Here is a 17,819-nt window from a genome sequence, read left to right as displayed (position 1 = left end):
GTGTGAGAATGCTTTGTTCTTGTCACCCTGTGACATGAGGATGCTAGGGCACTGAGTGGAACCCAGCAGCAGACAGATGGACAGACAAGTACTGGACCAATGTCGCTGGACTGTCAGGTTTATACTCTTCCAGAGCAGAGCAAGGGATGCCTGTGAAAGTTGAAGAATTTGTCTTGTACAAAATAAAATTGAATAAAAAAATTAAAAAAAAATTTTGTTTTAAAAGAGAAATGATAAAAATAAATGAGTGACTAAAAGGCTGCTGCACCTCCCCGTCGGGGAATCGAACCCCGGTCTCCCGCGTGACAGGCGGGGATACTCACCACTATACTAACGAGGATTGGCCATGGCTGGTCTCTTCCTGGTTCATCCCTATAGAAACAGCCCTTTTCCGGGCTATCACGTGTACCTCCCCACCGGCCTTGGCGGACGCAGCGCGGGGTAGGCGGGCTTCCCTTCCCGAGCGCGGAGAGACCCGCTGGGATGGGTGGTGACAGGGCTGTAGACCCGAGAGCCATAACCTCCCACCCCCATAGTGTATGTGGGAACGAAGGCCAAACAAGATTGTCCAAGTCACTCCCCCGTCTCCCGCATCCAGGGTGACCAACCGGGGTGCGGGAAGTTCCTTCTCTTGCTTAGGTTCATCTTACGTAGACAGCTGAAACTGCCAGTTCCCCTCTTCCTCTAGGGGCTGCCCGACCCCTACCCAGAGGTTCCCTATTGAACCCCGCCTGTTGGGGACACGGGCGGGACCTCCGCCTCAGGAGTCAGCCCCGCAGGTGACTTCGACTCTCCTCGCCTGAACTCGGGTGTTCTTCCGCCGACCTTACAGGTGGAAGCGCCGGGTACTCAGAAAAAGAGAAACATGCGCAAATGGAGAAAAAGTCCGACCTCCTGTACGGCGGGGCCACCCATCTTCGAGCGGCCTTACAGGTGGAAGCGCCGGGTACTCAGAAAAAGAGAAACATGCGCAAATGGAGAAAAAGTCCGACCTCCTGTACGGCGGGGCCACCCATCTTCGAGCGGGGGTGTAGCTCAGTGGTAGAGCGCATGCTTTGCATGTATGAGGCCCCGGGTTCGATCCCCGGCATCTCCACTTTTCCCGCTCCGTGACAGCCTTTTTTCCAAGTCCTTCCTTTAAGCTCTTAACACGCCCCGCGGGTTTCCTAGATTTACCGTTCCCTCCAGTATGAACCACCGGGGAGCCCCACATTACTTTATTCCCGGTTTCACACAGGCCGTTTCCCGCGAGGTTTCTGCCCCCCCCCCCCCCCCCTTGCCGGCACTCAGAGAGCAGGAAGTAATGAACAGAAAGCAAAAGTTAGCCCACAAAGAACATGGACCAGAGTCGTCAGCGTTCTCACGAAATAAACGAAATGGGAGTCAGGGACAATCTCATGTTGGATTTCCTCAGATTGGGGGCTGGGGGCTGGAGGAAGTCTCCATTCCCTCCGACTCCTGGAGGGTACTGCTCGGAGCTGTTTTATATAAATTCAAAACACTTCTATCAAATGGAGGGCGGGGAAATCATGTATTCATTTATTTGCCCGGGGTTGAAGGGAAAGAAAAAAAAAAGGAGAGCTAGCGAAAATCCACTGTCGAACCAGGGACTTCTAAAGCTTCAGTCTTTTTTATTATTATTATTTTTATTTTATCTAAACCTTCAGTCTAACGCTCTCCCGACTGAGCTATTAAAGCTGCTGCTCACGGAGCTCCCTCGGTCACTTGTCCTGGTTTTCTTAACCGCCTTGCGCCATCCGCCTCATGTGAGAGGCGGCCGGTGGACCCTAGTTTGGTGTCCCCAGGCTGGGCCACAGAGACACGGCCTTCTCTTCCTATCACTCCCTCCTGCTCCAGGCCACGCCTCTACAGGTGCGGTGCCTTGTCGGTCCCAGAACTTGACACAGCACAGAAGACATACTTAATCTTTGTAAACAGCACACTCAGAAAGAAACTTGTGCAACTGGAAGAAAAGTGTGGATTTGGACATTCCCACACCAGCAAGGCCAGGGGGTATAGTTCAGTGGTAGGGTGCATGCTTTGCCTGTATGAGACCCCAAGTTCAATCCCTGGCACCTCTACCTTTTACCATTTCACCTTCTATATTAGTCACTTGGTGGGAAGGCGACCCAGACAGCCCCCTCATTGGTGGGAAGGTCTCACAGGAAGGGGATCCTGATGCCCCCCATCAGCAGACCTAAGAAGAGAGCTCCCTTGGAGAGGGCAGCACCGGTAAATGTCCCTGGGTGGTGCCACCCCCGTCCAGTCAAATTCGGTATTTAGGGGGGAGGAGGGACCGCGGGAGGAGGAGGATATGGACACTTTTACACAAACACTCCTAGTCATTCGTGTCACCAAGCAGCTGGGAAAACACTGGACTTCTGGGGGGGGGGGGGTTGCAACTGGCCATTCACCCATTCAGTGACCCTGTGAGTGCCCGATGCCAGGTAATGTGCCTGCACGGAGCACCTACTCCGTGCCCGGGTAGAGTTCACGTACTCTGGTATACCTGGACAAGACAGCCAGTTTCTCAGCCCTCCTGGACTTGCCACTCCAGTTCCGGAGGCTAACCACAAGCAAGTAGTCTCAGTTTTGTGAAGACCAGGGGTGATGGGATGGAGGCGGGAGGAGGAAGGTTTGTGGGCGGGGCTGCTGGAGATGCCCTGTCAGGGGTGCCTGTCAGCAGAAACAGAGGAAATGGTAGGTGCAAACGTGCTGAGGTGGAGGGGGTGAGATGCCCTCTGTGTTGCAGGGGCAGAAATAAAGCTCGGTGCATGGAGTTTAGGGAATAAGGAAGCAGAGGCTTGGCTCTTCCAAGACCCTAGAAGGCCTGAAGTAGAAGAATGTGGTCAGATTTGGGTTTTAACGTCTCCCTCTGGTGGCCATACGGAGAATACACCATGGGCCCACAGGCCAGACACTGGCTGGGCACTGGCCAGCCAGGAGGAAGCTGAAGTTGGTCCAGGCCGGAAGGGGGTGAGGAGTGGGCCGGCGTAGGAGGGAAGCAGGAGGGGGCTCGGGACAAATTCTGAAGGTACAGTGACAGAGCCTGCGGATGGCTTGGACGTGGGGGGGGGGGGGGGAGACAAAAACAAGGGGATACCTAGTTGGGGACACACTGGGGTTAGCTGCCAGGCTGTGAGGAGGTGAAGTTGTGGGATAATTAAACACTTATCTTTGTCATTTCATTTTATGTACTTATGGTGTGGAAAGCTGGATCTACTCTTGAGTCGGCACTGGCTGATTTTGGAGAAACAGCCACGTAAAAGGGAGAGGAACTTCACTGCCCATCTCTGACCCGCTGGTGGGCACCCGCCCAGATGCGTGTGTGTGTGTGGGTTCGGGGGGGCATCCCCAGACCATCTCACACTCACAGATTCTCTAGGACACACTGGATTCCTACACGAAAATTTATTACAGCAAGGCAGCCGGCAGGGGCCCACCACTGGGGAGACCCTCCCCCGTACCCCCTCCCCAGGAGCGGGCTGAAGCTGGGGGCTTGCCTGGCTGTAGGGAGGGCGCCCCACACCCGTGAGGACAGAAGGGCCTGCTGGCACCCCTCCTGCTCCACGGGGGACTGATGTAGTCCACAGAGCATGTTTACAGAGAGGACCAGCACGTGAGATATACCATTATCCTCCCACCTAATAAATAGTTGTAGGCCCTGGCCGGTTGGCTCAGCGGTAGAGCGTCGGCGTGCGGGGGACCCGGGTTCGATTCCCGGCCAGGGCACATAGGAGAAGAGCCCATTTGCTTCTCTCACCCCCCCCCCCTTCCTCTCTGTCTCTCTCTTCCCCTCCCGCAGCCGAGGCTCCATTGGAGCAAAGATGGCCCGGGCGCTGGGGATGGCTCCTTGGCCTCTGCCCCAGGCGCTAGAGCATCGCCCCCTGGTGGGCAGAGCTTCATGCCTGGTGGATCCCGGTCAGGCGCATGCGGGAGTCTGTCTGACTGTCTCTCCCCATTTCCAGCTTCAGAAAAATACAAAAAAAAATAGTTGTAAAAAGTCACCCCTGGGACACACTGCACAAGGCGAGAGCAAGCTGTGTTCATAATTGGGCCAAAATGAACAAGGGCTTCCAGGGCCCAGTGACAGTGCCAGAAAGGGGCTGCTGCCATCCCTTGGTTCCCTGACCATCCTCAGCCCTGCCTCCTTGCATCGGGTCAGGTTCATCAGACAGCGGTGGGGGGCCAGGCTTTCTCTACTTCGGCCTGCATGGCCTGTGGGAGCCACTCGCAGTACTCAGCCAGCAGGTCTACAGGGGACGGAGGACAGACAGTGTCAGAGCGGCTCTATGACCCCACTCCCGGGCCCCCCTATGACGTGCCTCGCTCAGGTTGCTGTGTGTTCATGACCTCCTCTCTCTTTCCAGCGATGGCATGCTCAACCCCAACGGAGTGCAATTCAGCAATTCCTAAATCTATAATATTGGTAGGCGGTTCCCCTTCCTTCCGAGCCATGTTCGGGTCCTCTGGAAGGAGGACTGTCCTAGCGGGAGTCCAGGGTCTGCTCTCCAGAGACCTCACCTTTTGTGCCTCCTGGTGTTACTTAGACATGAGCATGTCCTCTCCAGGGCACACCTTGTCCATGTTGCTTGTAGCTCATAAATCCCCCCTCAGTGGGGCAGTTCTTAAGGTTGCATGACCTGTTCCCATTCCTGTCCTGTTTCATGCTCATGGGGAGCTGTCAGGGGGTTAATTGTGTCTACTCTTTATGAGTGAGGAAGCAAGCACAGAGAGGCTGCATGACTGCGAAGGCACACAGCACCATGTGGGGCACCAACATGGAGTCGGCCCTGGGCCTTACGCAGCATCGCAGGCCACCTGTGGGCCTCGGAAAGCCCAGCTCCGGCCACAGAATGGGCCGCAGAGTCTTGTCCGAGTGGTTGTGCTGCCGGGTGGAGGGTCCAGTCCGGCCTTCTTCCAGCCTTTGTTCCTCCCACCAGCCCCTAATGTGGGCTCTTGCTTCCTTTTTATTTTTATCTTGATTTGTAAAGTAAGGGCCTCGCATGGCCTCTTTGCAGAATGTCCAGCTCGAGCTGGAGCTGTCTCCCCGTGGGGGCATCTTCCACCTGCCCGCCCACCCTGGGGATCTTCCCAGGGCGCGGCTGGGAGGAGGGGTGGCAGTACCCCGCCCTCGCTGCGCTGCTCCGGGCGGAGCTGGCCAGCAGGCAGGGCTGGCCGAGGGAACAGCTGGCGCAGGGCCCCTTCCCCCATCTCCGCAAAGGAAGCCTTCGAGGGGGTGATGGACAGCCTGTGTGTCCCCCAGTACAACCCAGACGGGGAGGAGAGGGTGGTCCTCTTCTTGAAGAGAACAGCTTTCAGCCCGACTTGGTGAGGCGCATCTGAGACTCCATCTGCATCGGCCTGTCGGCCCGGCACGTGCCCAGCCTCATCCTGGAGACCAAGGGCATCCCGGTATGGCCACTGGTGGGCTCCATCACCTGCCATCTGGCAGCGCGACTGGCGCCGTCCTCTGCCCAGTTCGCACGCTCGGAACACTCGTCTGAAGGCTGGCTTGTTCTTTTTTTTTTTTTTTCGTTCTTTATATTATATATAGTTGTCCCCGTGGCCTGATGATTCCCTTTCTGCCATCCCTTTTCATTAACCTTTCCTAAACTGCAGTATAAAGCAGCTCCTGCTCAGTACCGCTGTGCAGTGGGTGAGCAGGCAGCCCCGCGCACGCACCCCTCCGGGGCTTTTCCCCTCGCGGTTTCAGCGTGCTCTCGCAGTCGTTAATGAGGAAATTAGTTCTAGCTTCTTAAAGGGCCACTGGGGTGCGGTCTCTCTCGCTTGCGCAGGGATTCGGGTTGGTTAGAGGTGCGACAGCACGCCCCCTCTGTGCTCTGTGCTGCAGTCCTGAGTTGGGTCACAGGGTCTAAGTCCCGCCCCGGGCTCCCTTGCTTAGCTCGCAGGAGGAGCGCTGTCAGCGGAGACAAGGACGTGCGGTGCGAGTGTGTGTAAGCATGTGCACGCTAGCGTACACAGCAGTGTGCACACGCAGACAGGCCAGACCATCCCTTCAGCCTGCAGAGTGGCTGTTCCCTGGGGCCCACGGGCCTGCGCCATCCTTGAAGCTGCCCCAGAGGGACAGTGTTGGTCAAATAAGTTTGTAAATATGATATATATGTTGGCTCGCTTATAGTTTGCATTGGATGTGAGGGACAGGCTGTAAGCAGGCAGCATCCTTATAGCCTAAGGCTTAGTTTTATGACTAAGCCTTTCCCACCCTTTTTGATGTAGGGTGGTGCACTCTCATGACGAATCCCATTATGCCTCAGATAAGTGACTTTGTATCAGAGACTTCCGTATTTGTATATTGGATTAAAGGTTTTGATTTCTACACTATAAAATGGGGACAGGCCTGACCAGGCGGTGGCGCAGTGGATAAAGCATTGGACTGGGATGAAGGACCCAGGTTCAAGATCCCAAGGTCGCCAGCTTGAGTGCGGGCTCATCTGGTTTGAGCAAGGCTCACCAGCTTGGACCCAAGGTCGCTGGCTCCAGCAAGGGGTTGCTTGGTCTGCTGAAGGCCCGCGGTCAAGGCACATATGAGAAAGCAATCAATGAACAACTAAGGTGTTGCGACGTGCAATGAAAAACTAATGATTGATGCTTCTCATCTCTCTCCGTTCCTGTCTGTCTGTCCCTGTCTATCCCTCTCTCTGACTCACTCTCTGTCTCTGTTAAAAATAAATAAATAAATAAAATTTAAAATGAGGACAGACCGGGGGCTCGCTCTTGTTCGGTTCCTAAGGTTAGCATTAGAGGAAAGAGCAGAGAAAGGCCACGTGGAGGAGAGGAGAGGCAGCCAAGATGGTGGAGTGCTGAAGGAGAAGCCAATTAGTGCAGAGTTTGTGCAGAGAGAAGATGGGGAACAGAGGTGAATAAGGCTGGTGAGCTAGAAACCTTTGATTCTAGGAAACTCAGATAAGTCAGTAGCTTTGTGAGCACTGAATGACTGGGTTTTGGAGCCCAGTGTGTTTCTACTTGCCCACCAGGTGCAGGCTGATTCAAGGTAATGGTCCACCAGTTCGTGGCTCCGTTGTTTCATTACTGTCTGTCTGAATCTAATGTAAACCTGCATGGGCCAGGCAGCTGTGATGGTGGCCGTGGCTACTGGCTTTACAGATGGGCATGTGCGGTGCAGAAAGAGGGACAGCTTCGGGGGAAGGATGGAAAGACACGGTGCCTTTGACTCTGAGACTCCTACAGCAGAGACTGCTGTGGAGTTTCTAAAACCTGCAAGAGCTGGACAGCGTCCATGAGCTTGGCTTGGCGGGCTCTCACTCCCTGCCCTGGGGGGACCTCCCAGGGACGAGGGTCATCTCAGCCACCCGCCCTGTCCTCACCACCCCGAGTAGTCATGTGTATGAAGGTGCCTTCCAAGCCCAGTTTTCTTTGAGGTCTGCAAAAAACTCATCCTTGTTTGTGTTATTTATTCATTTTGCACACACAATGTTTTACCCAATCAAATAAAAGATTTCCACTTCAGGTTAGTACATCAGACGGATGAATTTGTAAATGTCAAGGAAATGATTGCAGTGCCTTAGGGGTGGCGTGGTTCCAGGTATGCTACAGCGGTGGGGGTGGCTTTCACCGTGGCATTTCATAAACTCAGAGGTGCCCCCTCCCACCCAAAGCAGGTGCCACAGAGCTCAGCACGTTGGCATCCTCACAGCACATGAATGTTCATGGCGGGAATCGAGTGGTTTTTCTTAAGCCAATCCCTGCTTTCCCAGACAGTCTCTGTGTGTGAACATCCATCACTGCCCTGAGAGCACAGAGGGTTATTCCAGTTCAAGTTCACCACTGGGAGAGCCATTCAACTGCGGTGAACGACTGTGGGACCCTGGCGGCCAGCAAGCTGCCAGAGCCCCTCCCCAGAGGCGGATGGAGACACGCTGTTCTGCGCAGCTGGCAGGCAGCTCTGCATCTGCACTTCAGGAATGGCTTTCTGAAGGGACGGAGGGAAGTCCTGTGGTGGTTCAGGGAGGGCTCTGGGCGACGGCGAGGTCTTGGTTCAAATTCCAGCTCTGCTGTTTGACTTGGAGCAAACTGATGAACCTACCCCCCTCGAGCCTTGGTTTCCTTATCTGTACAATGGGCACAACATGCCCCCATCTAATTTTACAGGGAGGCTTGGTTTGTGTAAACCCAGTAGCCACGGCAACCATCACAGCTCCCTGGCCCATGCAGGTTCGCCATTGGAAATACATATTTCATTTAAAAATGTATTGTATAATAAATATGTATTTTCCGATGGCTTTAGGCGACCCCTATGTTTTGGTCGTTCGACCCCCACCGGCGTCGCGACCCACAGGTTGAGAACTGCTGCTCTACACAAACTCTGCACTAACTGGCTTCTCTTTCAGCACTCTGCCATCTTGGCTGCCTCTTCTCTCCTCCACGTGGCCTTACTCTGCTCTCTCCTCTAATACTAATCTCAGGAACTGACAGCAAGCTCCTGGTCTGCCCCACTTTATAGTGCAGAAATCAAAACCTTTAATCCAATATACAAAATAGGGAAGTCTCTGATACAAAGTCACTTATCTGAGGCATAATGGGATTGCACCACCCCATATCAAAAAGGGTGGGAAAGGCTTAGTCCTAAAACCAAGCCCCAGGCTACAAGGATCCTGCCTGCCCACAACCCGCCCCCAACACACATTAATATCACCTGGGTGACGGGTTTCCATGTGGGCAGCGCCATCTTCAACAAAGTGAGCATGATATATATATATTTTTTTTTTATTTATTTATTCATTTTTAGAGAGGAGAAAGAGACAGAGAGGGAGAGAGAGGAAAGAGAGACAGAAAGAGAGAAGGGAGAGGAGCTGGAAGCATCAACTCCCATATGTGCCTTGACCAGGCAAGCCCAGGGTTTCAAACTGGCAACCTCAGCATTTCCAGGTCAACGCTTTATCTACTGCGCCGCCACAGGTCAGGCCGAGCATGATATATTTTATCTGCCCAACAGTGGGCCATTAGCTTTAATCCCAGCTTGCAACAGGCGGGCAAGAAATACACACAGTAAAAAACACTTCCCTTTCCATTAAGGGCTCCCAAAGCCACTGACTTATCCGAGTTTCCTAGAATCAAAGGTTTCTAGCTCACCAGCCCCCTTCACCTCTGTTCTCGTACTCCTTCTCTCTACACAAACTGGCTTCTCCCTCAGCATTCCGCCATCTTGGCTGCTTCCCCTCTCCTCCATGTAGCCTTTCTCTGCTCTCTTCTAATGCTAATCTCAGGAACCAAGAGAGAGCAAGCTCCTGGTCTGCCAGGTTTTATAGTGTAGAAAGCAAAACCTTTAATCCAATATACAAACAAGGAAATCTCTGATACAAAGTCATTTATCTGAGGCATAATGGGATTCCTCATGAGAATGCACCACCCCACATCATGCAATTAGTCAAAGGTGTGGGGGAAAGCTTAGTCTTAAATCTAAGCCTTAGGTTATAACGACCCTGCATGCTTACAGCCTGTTGCCCACACCCAATGCAAACTATAAGCGAGCAAACATATATCATATTTAAAAACTTATTTGAGCCTGACCTGCGGTGGTGCAGTGGATCAAGTATCGACCTGGAACGCTGAGGTCGCCGGTTCAAAACCCTGGGCTTGCCTGGTCAAGGCACATATGGGAGTTGATGCTTCCTGCTCCTTACCCCTTCTCTCTTTCCTCTCTCTCTAAAAATGAATAAATAAAAGTTTAAAAACATATTTGACCAACAGTTTGTCACACAGGAAGTCTTACTAAACAGTTAAGACCATGATGACTGCATTCATCTGATCAGACCACAGCTCCGCTGGTCATGGCCAGTTCTTCCCCTGAGGCAGGGAAACCTCGTGCCAGGACCTGGACCGGTGGAGCACTCGTTAACGCTGCTCTGCTTTCTGCTTCTCTCTGGGACCACGGCTTATTTGCTTAATTAAGACGCCCCCCCCCCCCCCCATGTCCCTAGGAGTTCCATCCTCCGCACTCAGGCTGAGTGATTTGAGCAGAGCTGATCCTTCCCCAGCTCCCTGTGACTCAGGCCTGGTTGATTAGCATATTCATCCCCTTAGGGACTACCATTGGTCCAGGGATGAGCATGTGACCTCACTGTGGCCAATGATGTTTTTTTGCTGCCATTCCTCTGCTGACCTAGAATCCGGAAGTCGTGGGGATCCTGGAACCAACTGAGCCTGAGGCGGTGAATTTTGGGAGCCAATAAATCCCTTTGGACCTAGGGTTTTCCGCCATCTTGGCTGCTCCCTTCTTCACGTGGCCTTTCTCTGCTCTCCGGGATCCTGATAAAATACAACCCCGTTCCAAGCCTCCCCCCCCCCCCCCCCCCCCCCCGTGTTTCCAGACCAGAAGAAGTCTCTTGGCCCTTTGTGGACGAAATGCAATGATTGGACAAGCCTATCACGCCAACGTGGGTCCTCCCATAGAGGACTGTGAAGACCACAGCCAGGCAGCACCGGTATTGGTTCTTCAGAGCCGTTTCCATAATTCCACCCCAGCCTGTCCCGTGTGGAGTCACTCCCTGTCCCTCTGCGGAGCTGTGGCGTTTTGCAAACCCTGAGAAGTTAATTAACATCAGTCCTGGCGTGGCACCGAACGCACTCCATTCTCCCACAGGAAGCTTCCCTAAACAAAAAGTAGGGAATCGGTACAACTTGCAAGAGAGATGCAAAATACTTCCAAGTGTAGCAGGCATGCTGGTCATGAGAAGGAGCTAAATAGAAGGGATTAAGCCCGTCCATTTTTCCTGATGAGCGCAGAGTACCCTGCTCCACCCAGATCTTTCCAAAGGAAGGTGGATGGAAACCATGATGATAAGAAGCAAGGATGAAGTCACCGCCAGCATTGTTTCCCTGAGTTTCTAAATTTACTGCAATCGTCTCCTTGTTATTTACAAAGTCATCCTGTAGAAAGAACTAGCCCGAAGGGAACATTTTTTATTAATTGCATAAACCAGGAAGTGTACATTAACAATAAATAAGCCTGACCAGGCGGTTGCGCAGTGAATAGTGCCTGGACTGGGATGTGGAGGACTCAGTTCGAGATCCCGAGGTCACCAGCTTGAGTGCGGGCTCATCTGGTTTGAGCAAAGCTCACCAGCTTGGACCCAAAGTCGCTGGCTTGAGAAAGGGGTTACTTGGTCTGCTGAAGGCCCGCGGGGCAAGGCACCTATGAGAAAGCAATCAATGAACTAAGCAATGAAAAACTGATGATAGATGCTTGTAAAGCCAGAAGCCAAGGCCAGGGCCACTATCACAGCAGCCTTCTGGCCTATGCAGGTTCACATTGGATTCGGACAGTCGGTAAAGAAACAGCGGAGCCAAAAGCTGGTGGGCCATAGTCTTTAATTCTAGCTTGCACCCAGCGGGCAAGTAAAAACACACACTAGGCTCCAAAACCCAGTCACATTCAGTGCTCACAAAGCTACTGACTTATCCGAGTTTCCTAGAATCAAAGGTTTCTAGCTCACCAGACTTATTCACCTCTGTTCCCCATCTCCTTCCTTATCCCAGATACAAACTCTACACAAACTGGCATCTCACTCAGCACTCCGCCATCTTGGCTGCTTCTCCTGGCCTCCTCCACGTGGCCTTTCTCTGCTCTCCTCTGCTCTCTCTTCTAATGATAATCTCAGGAAACAAGAGCACAAGCTCCCGTTTTGTCCCCATTTTATATTGTAGCTTCACAACCTCTAATCCAATATACAAAATAGGGAAGTCTCTAATACAAAGTCACTTCTCTGAGGCATGATTGGATTGTACCACCCCACATCAAAAAAGGTGGGAAAGGCTTAATCCCAAAACCAAGCCCCAGGCTACAAGGATTCTCAACACACATTAATATCACCTGGGCAACGGCCTCACGTGGGCAGCGGAGCCATCTTTAACAAAGTGAGCATAATACATTTTATCTGCCCAACAATGCTTCTCATCTCTCTCCCTTCCTGTCTCTCTGTCCCTATCTGACTCTCTCTGTGTCTTTGTAAAAAAAAAAAAAAAAAAAAAATGAATAAATGAAACAAGCGAGGTTGAGTTTGTAGGCCTCAAATCAAGACGTGAGCAAGTAGACACTTGCTGGGCACTCAGAGGAGTTTGAACCGGTACCACGTTCCCAAGAGGCACTTGATGTGAAAACACTGAGACCGCACAAGCTTTTGCCCGACAGGTTTTTTTTTTTTTTTTTTCCTGAAGCTGGAAACGGGGAGGCAGTCAGACAGACTCCCACATGTACTGATCTGGATCCACCCGGCACGCCCACCAGGGGGCGATGCTCCACCCATCTTGGGGCCTTGCTCTGCTGCAACCAGAGCCATTCTAGCGCCTGAGGCAGAGGCCACAGAGCCATCCTCAGCGCCCGTGCCAACTTTGTTCCAATGGAGCCTCGCTGCGGGAGGGGAGAGAGAGACAGAGAGGAAGGAGAGGGGGAGGGGTGGAGAAGCAGATGGACGCTTTTCTGTGTGCCCTGGCCAGGAATCGAACCCGGGACTCCTGCATGCCAGGCCGACGCTCTACCACTGAGCCAACTGGCCAGGGCTTGCCCGGCAGGTTTTTAGGGACAGATGCCGAAGAACTATTCGTGCTCGCATTGAAATGGGCAGGGACAGGCCTCTTGCTTTCTAACAGCGAGAAACTGTAAGCAACCTCAAAAGTACATTCAGCAACATGAAAATTGGTTAGACGCGTCATGACATTTCAAACGATTGGATTGTTCACATCAAAATTGTCCTGTAGGCTGACCAGGTGGTGGCGCAATGGATAGAGCGTCGGACTGGGATGCTAAGGACCCAGGTTCGAGACCCCGAGGTTGCCAGCTTGAGCGCGGGCTCATCTGGTTTGAGCAAAAGCTCACCAGCTTGAGCCCAAGGTAGCTGGCTCCAGTAAGGGGTTACTCGGTCTGCTGAAGGCCCGCAGTCAAGGCACATATGAGAAAGCAATCAATAAACAACTAAGGCGTCGCAATGCGCAACGAAAAATTAATGATTGATGCTTCTCATCTCTCCATTCCTGTCTGTCTGTCCCTGTCTATCCCTCACTCTGACTCTCTCTCTGCCTCTGTAAAAAAAAAAAAAAATTGTCCTGTAGAAACATATTTAAATGGCACAGAATGATGATCATCATGTATAATTAAAGGCAAAAAACAAGTTAAAACAATACATACTCTGTGAGCTCACTTTAAATAAATTATATACCGAATATGCATAAAGAAGAGACTGGAAAACACAATTTGTATTAGAAGTGGTTATTCTGAGCAGTGGGGTTGTTTTGTTTTGTTTTTTTAATCTGTATCTTCAAGTTTCTTTCAAAAACACATAATTTGAAAAATAATTTAACCCTCATAAAGTTTGTATAAAGAAAATATGCTTTTCTGTATTTTTCTCCCACTGTTTGACCTAAGTTATTTTGTCGATACCTATTTTGTAAATAGGTATCACGATCCATTTGGGCTCTTTCCTCGCACCTGCCTTTATCAATGAGGCTGCTTTGGGCTGCAAGTAATGGATGTCCAAATAGCGGTGCTTAAACAATCCAGTTCCCATCTCAGTGCACAGGAAGTCTGGAGGCAGCGCTTGTGGGGCTGACACCATGGCTCAAGGATGTGGTGCCTCATGGTTCAAAAGAGGCTGCCAGAGCCCTCCTGTCATAGCTTCACTCTGCAAGATGCCAAGAAGAAGGAAGGGGGTTCCAGGGACAAAGGATCATCTGATTAAAGGGAGAAGTCTTCCCACAATTCCCCTTTACATTCTCATTGGTCAGAACTGGGTCCCACACCTCCTCCAGAACAGTCCCTGGCACAAGTCCCATTGGTCAGAACTGGGTCCCACACCTCCTCCAGAACAGTCCCTGGCACAAGGAAGTGTGAATGGCTGAGACCTGCTGTCAGGATTCATCTTCCTGCTCCCACAGCTGAGCACGTTGCCTCTCAAACCAACTGCGAGGCCTGTTGGGAAGGAAGACAGGACCACATCAAGTTCTTGGGGGGTCGGGTGTGCGGAGTCAATGTGGTGGGGAAGGGGTAACCCATCCATCTTGGTGGCTAACAGCCCCTGGAGTCAGTCTGTCTGGGGGTAAAACCCGATTCTGTTGCATGCTGGATGGCAGTGGGACCCAGAGGGAAATTGTCTCATCTATCTGTGCCTCAGTTTCCCCTATTATAAAAACAAGTGGATGGTTGTGAAGAATAAATGGATTAAAACATGTAAGCTCGGCCCTGGCCGGTTGGCTCAGCGGTAGAGCGTCGGCCTGGCATGCGGGGGACCCAGGTTCGATTCCCGGCCAGGGCGCATAGGAGAAGCGCCCATTTGCTTCTCCACCCCCACCCCCCCTCCTTCCTCTCTGTCTCTCTCTTCCCCTCCCGCAGCCGAGGCTCCATTGGAGCAAGGATGGCCCGGGCGCTGGGGATGGCTCCTTGGCCTCTGCCTCAGGCGCTAGAGTGGCTCTGGTCTCGGCAGAGCGACGCCCCAGAGGGGCGGAGCATCGCCCCCTGGTGGGCAGAGCGTCCGCCCCTGGTGGGCGTGCCGGGTGGATCCCAGTCGGGTGCATGTGGGACTCTCACTGTCTCTCCCCATTTCCAGCTTCGGAAAGATGCCAAAAAAACAAACAAACAAAAAAAAAAAAAACAAAAAAAAAACATGTAAGCTCTTCAAAGAATGAAACCAGGTGTTCCAACAAAAATTTACACACAAATGTCTACAGCAGTACTAATCATAATAGCCGAGAGGCGGGAATGACCCAGGTGTCCAATAACAGGTGAATGAATAAGCAAATGTGTCACACCCACTCAAGGGGATGTTATTCCGCTTTAAAAATAAATGAGGCCCTGGCCAGTTGACTCAGTGGTAGAGTGTCTGCCGGTGTGCTGGTGTGCTGGGTTTGATTCTGGGTCAGGATACAATAGATGCATCCATCTGCTTCTCCACCCTTCCCCCTCTCGCTACTCTATCTCTCTCTCTGCTCCCCTCCTGCAGCCATGGCTCGATTAGAGTGAGTTGGCTCTGGGTGTTGAGGACAGCTCCAGGGTCTCCAACTCAGGCACTAAAAAATTGCTCCTGTTGCAACATAGCAAAGGCCCCAGGTGGGTAGAGCATCGCCCCCTAGGGGGCCTGCTGTGTGGATCCGGGTTAGGCCACATGTCGAAATCTGTCTCTGCCTCCCCTCCTCTCATTAAATAAAAAAAACTTAAGCGTATCAGGGTGATATTGGTTAATAAGCTCATATAGGTTTCATGTGGACAACGATACATCATCTGTCTATTGCATCGTGTGCTCACCGCAGTAAGTCGGACCTTCCTCTGGCATATTTTAGACTGACCACCAAATCCCACCCTTCTGAGTCTCCTGCCCAGCCCTGAGTTCTGCTCACTCCACCACCATTTGTTGGACCCCGCTGGTGTATTCAGCAGCTGCTTGGTGAATGAGACTCAGGCTGGCATTCCTGTGGAGGGGATGGGCAGTAATGAAGTTTCTCTCCATGCACTTTGATGGCAGGTCTTCACAGCTGCTGTGCAGAAAAATAAAGTAGTGAGCAAGGACAGAGGTGGGGGTGTGGGATGCTTGAGGTCGGGGGTCCCAAGAATGCTTGCTCTAACGGAGCCCATTTCCCCCCATCACTGGTCCAGGCATCCAGGTACGCCAGGGAAGGTACCATTCTTGGTTTCCTAGGCAGGTGAGCTCCACTGCTGTATTGAGAGGCTCCACCCTCCACGGTTCTTGGGGTGGTGGGAAGATGACACTAGTCTATTCTGGTCCCTGGTGAGAATGCCAGCGGCGGGTTCAGCAAAACATGAATATTTTGCGATGGAAAACGAAGACAGGTCGTTTTTTTACAAAGAGCATTTCAAATGGTGGGTCACATCGGGGGTCGCCACCTGCGTGTCGGAAATGTTGGCGGTGCAAAGGCTAAAGGAGTCTTTTAAAGGCTCTTAGAATTGAGGGGAGGTGGGGAAATCTTTTTGCCTAGTCCCCCCATCCCCTCGCAAGCCTCCTCCCCATTGACCGGTCCAGGGTCTTCCTTCCGCTGCTCAGGTCGGGCCTTGCAGTGCCAGGGAAAGCCACGAGAGAGCAGTGTCGCTCTACGCTTGTAGCCCGCACGTGGCTACAACGTGATGATGCCCAGAGCCATTGCCTTGGGCACCAACCAGGGAGCCGGGCTTCCTGCGGGCACCCGCGCAGCTGTCGCCAAAACCTAGTGAGTGGGCAAAGCAAAAACAGTCAGGTATTTCCTGTCTCCGCTGGAATTTGGAAAGCTTTCTGTGCTCTTGTGCGGTTATGTGTTGGTTCTAGAAGCAGCTTATCCTAAAATGCCAGTTCCTCCCCTCCCCCCACCGCAGGCAGTGGAGAAAACCCTAAAGGCCCCTGTGAACCCGGAGCGGTGGCCAGCGAGGTCCATGTGCCTTTGGAGAGCTCAGTTTTCCGTACCTTTTAAAATCCGGACCTGTGAATTATGAGCAGGTAGCTTTGGCTTTAGAAAATGGTCTTCTCCCTTTCTTAACACACATACCAAACAGACAATCAGAATACAGTCAAAAGAATAAAAAATACAACTTGAACTTTTCAGCTTTCATGGTCTGGGGAGGTTGCAGTTAGGAGCAAACCTCGAATGCCAACTTAATGTGCGATGTATTTGCATGAAAAAAAGTAAGAATTTGTCTTCCTTTGAGATGCTCTCAGGTGACCCAAAATATTTAATAAAACCTCTGGGTTTGGAGGAAAACTTCTGCCAGAGATATCCGGCGGCATTCAGCTTTGGCTCAGTCTGGAGAGCGGTGTCCGGCTGAGCGTGCGGCTGAATCTTCAATCTGCTCAGCTAAGAAGCAGCTCGCATAACCGTTTTCCTTTCAGCTTCTCTCTCTGGTACAGAAGAGAGGCTGTTGCTGGGATCCGGGCGGTTTCCTGTTAGCTGAAGCCCTGGGAGCTGTTTTCAAAAAAAAGGCACAGTCCTTCGGACTTGAAAATTGCAGTTTTGTGTCTATTTTGTTTCTCCACGGGGTCAGCTGTTTGCCTGGATGTGCTGCTCATAAGCCAATGTTGGAAACGTCTTAGAGAAGCCGCCTGCTTAATGCTTTGTGAGAGAACAGGGTGCAACCCACACCTCCCCCTCTGCCTCCTCCCCTAGCCCTGGGAGGGAGCTTGTGCCTGGCCCTGGGAGGCCTGGGTCCTGGGAGGGAAGGTGTGCCATCCCTGAAGTCTGCTGCCTGCCCTGCTCCTGGCCGTGCCACCCTGCTGGGCCGCTTGTGGTCAGGGCCCCGGTGTCACTGCCAGGACTTGGGAAGCACATGTCTGTCTTCCCCTGGTCCCCACCAGGGCCGTAAAGAGAGACAGTTTGATAACTCTATACTTAGCACCAGTTAGGAGAGCTGGGGGGGGAAAAAAAACAACAAACCAAACAAAAACAAAAAAAATAAGGCTGAAATTCCTGAAAGATACTTAGCTGCCTACCGATGGTTGAAGGGTTTGCAGGAAATGAACCAGAACCTCCTTCAGAGCTGGTGGGATTTGGGGGATAATTTCGGCCAGATTCTGCTGACCACGTTGGCCACGGCTCTGACAGAGGGCTGGACGAGATCAGAGGCAGGGAAGGACTCACGCTCTGCTGTCACTCTTGGAGCCTGGCTGCCTGTGCCCCTCCCCCCTCCTGCGTGGGGGTAGCTGCCATGGCAAAGTGTGGTGGGTGTACTTCTTTCAGCTTTGCAAGCGCTTAAACATATGGAACTGTGCTGGGTAAGAGTCAGCGCAAATCCCCCAGCTTAGCGACTAGGGGGCCCCCATTATCCAAGCAAGCACTTCTGTGCGTGCTATGGCTTTGCAGATGAGGGG

At 52.2% G+C, this 17,819-nt stretch overlaps 1 long non-coding RNA gene and 2 other non-coding genes across 5 annotated transcripts; 1 reads left to right on the top strand and 2 right to left on the bottom strand.

Moving 5' to 3' along the window:
• Window positions 1-268: 268 nt before the first annotated feature.
• Window positions 269-340, bottom strand: TRNAD-GUC (transfer RNA aspartic acid (anticodon GUC)). Its single transcript has one exon. It is a non-coding gene; the product is annotated as a tRNA-Asp (tRNA).
• Window positions 341-1,024: 684 nt separating this feature from the next.
• TRNAA-UGC (transfer RNA alanine (anticodon UGC)) lies at window positions 1,025-1,096 on the top strand. The gene has a single exon. It is a non-coding gene; the product is annotated as a tRNA-Ala (tRNA).
• Window positions 1,097-12,181: 11,085 nt separating this feature from the next.
• Window positions 12,182-17,583, bottom strand: LOC136395805 (uncharacterized). 3 transcript variants are annotated; one of them, XR_010749386.1, is made up of 3 exons: window positions 15,367-17,583; window positions 13,879-13,945; window positions 12,182-13,658 (listed from the first exon to the last, which is right to left on the bottom strand). It is a non-coding gene; the product is annotated as an uncharacterized lncRNA (long non-coding RNA). The 3 variants fall into 3 exon arrangements; XR_010749384.1 differs by having other exon boundaries at window positions 12,182-13,945; window positions 15,367-15,504; window positions 15,649-17,583; XR_010749385.1 differs by having other exon boundaries at window positions 12,182-13,945; window positions 15,367-15,501; window positions 15,649-17,583.
• Between the last annotated feature and the right edge of the window lie 236 nt (window positions 17,584-17,819).

This window comes from Saccopteryx leptura, chromosome 2, assembly GCF_036850995.1.
Source record: "Saccopteryx leptura isolate mSacLep1 chromosome 2, mSacLep1_pri_phased_curated, whole genome shotgun sequence".
Classification (NCBI taxonomy): domain Eukaryota; kingdom Metazoa; phylum Chordata; class Mammalia; order Chiroptera; family Emballonuridae; genus Saccopteryx; species Saccopteryx leptura.
Note: the sequence above shows the minus strand (reverse complement) of the source record. Positions and strands in the feature narration are given on the sequence as shown.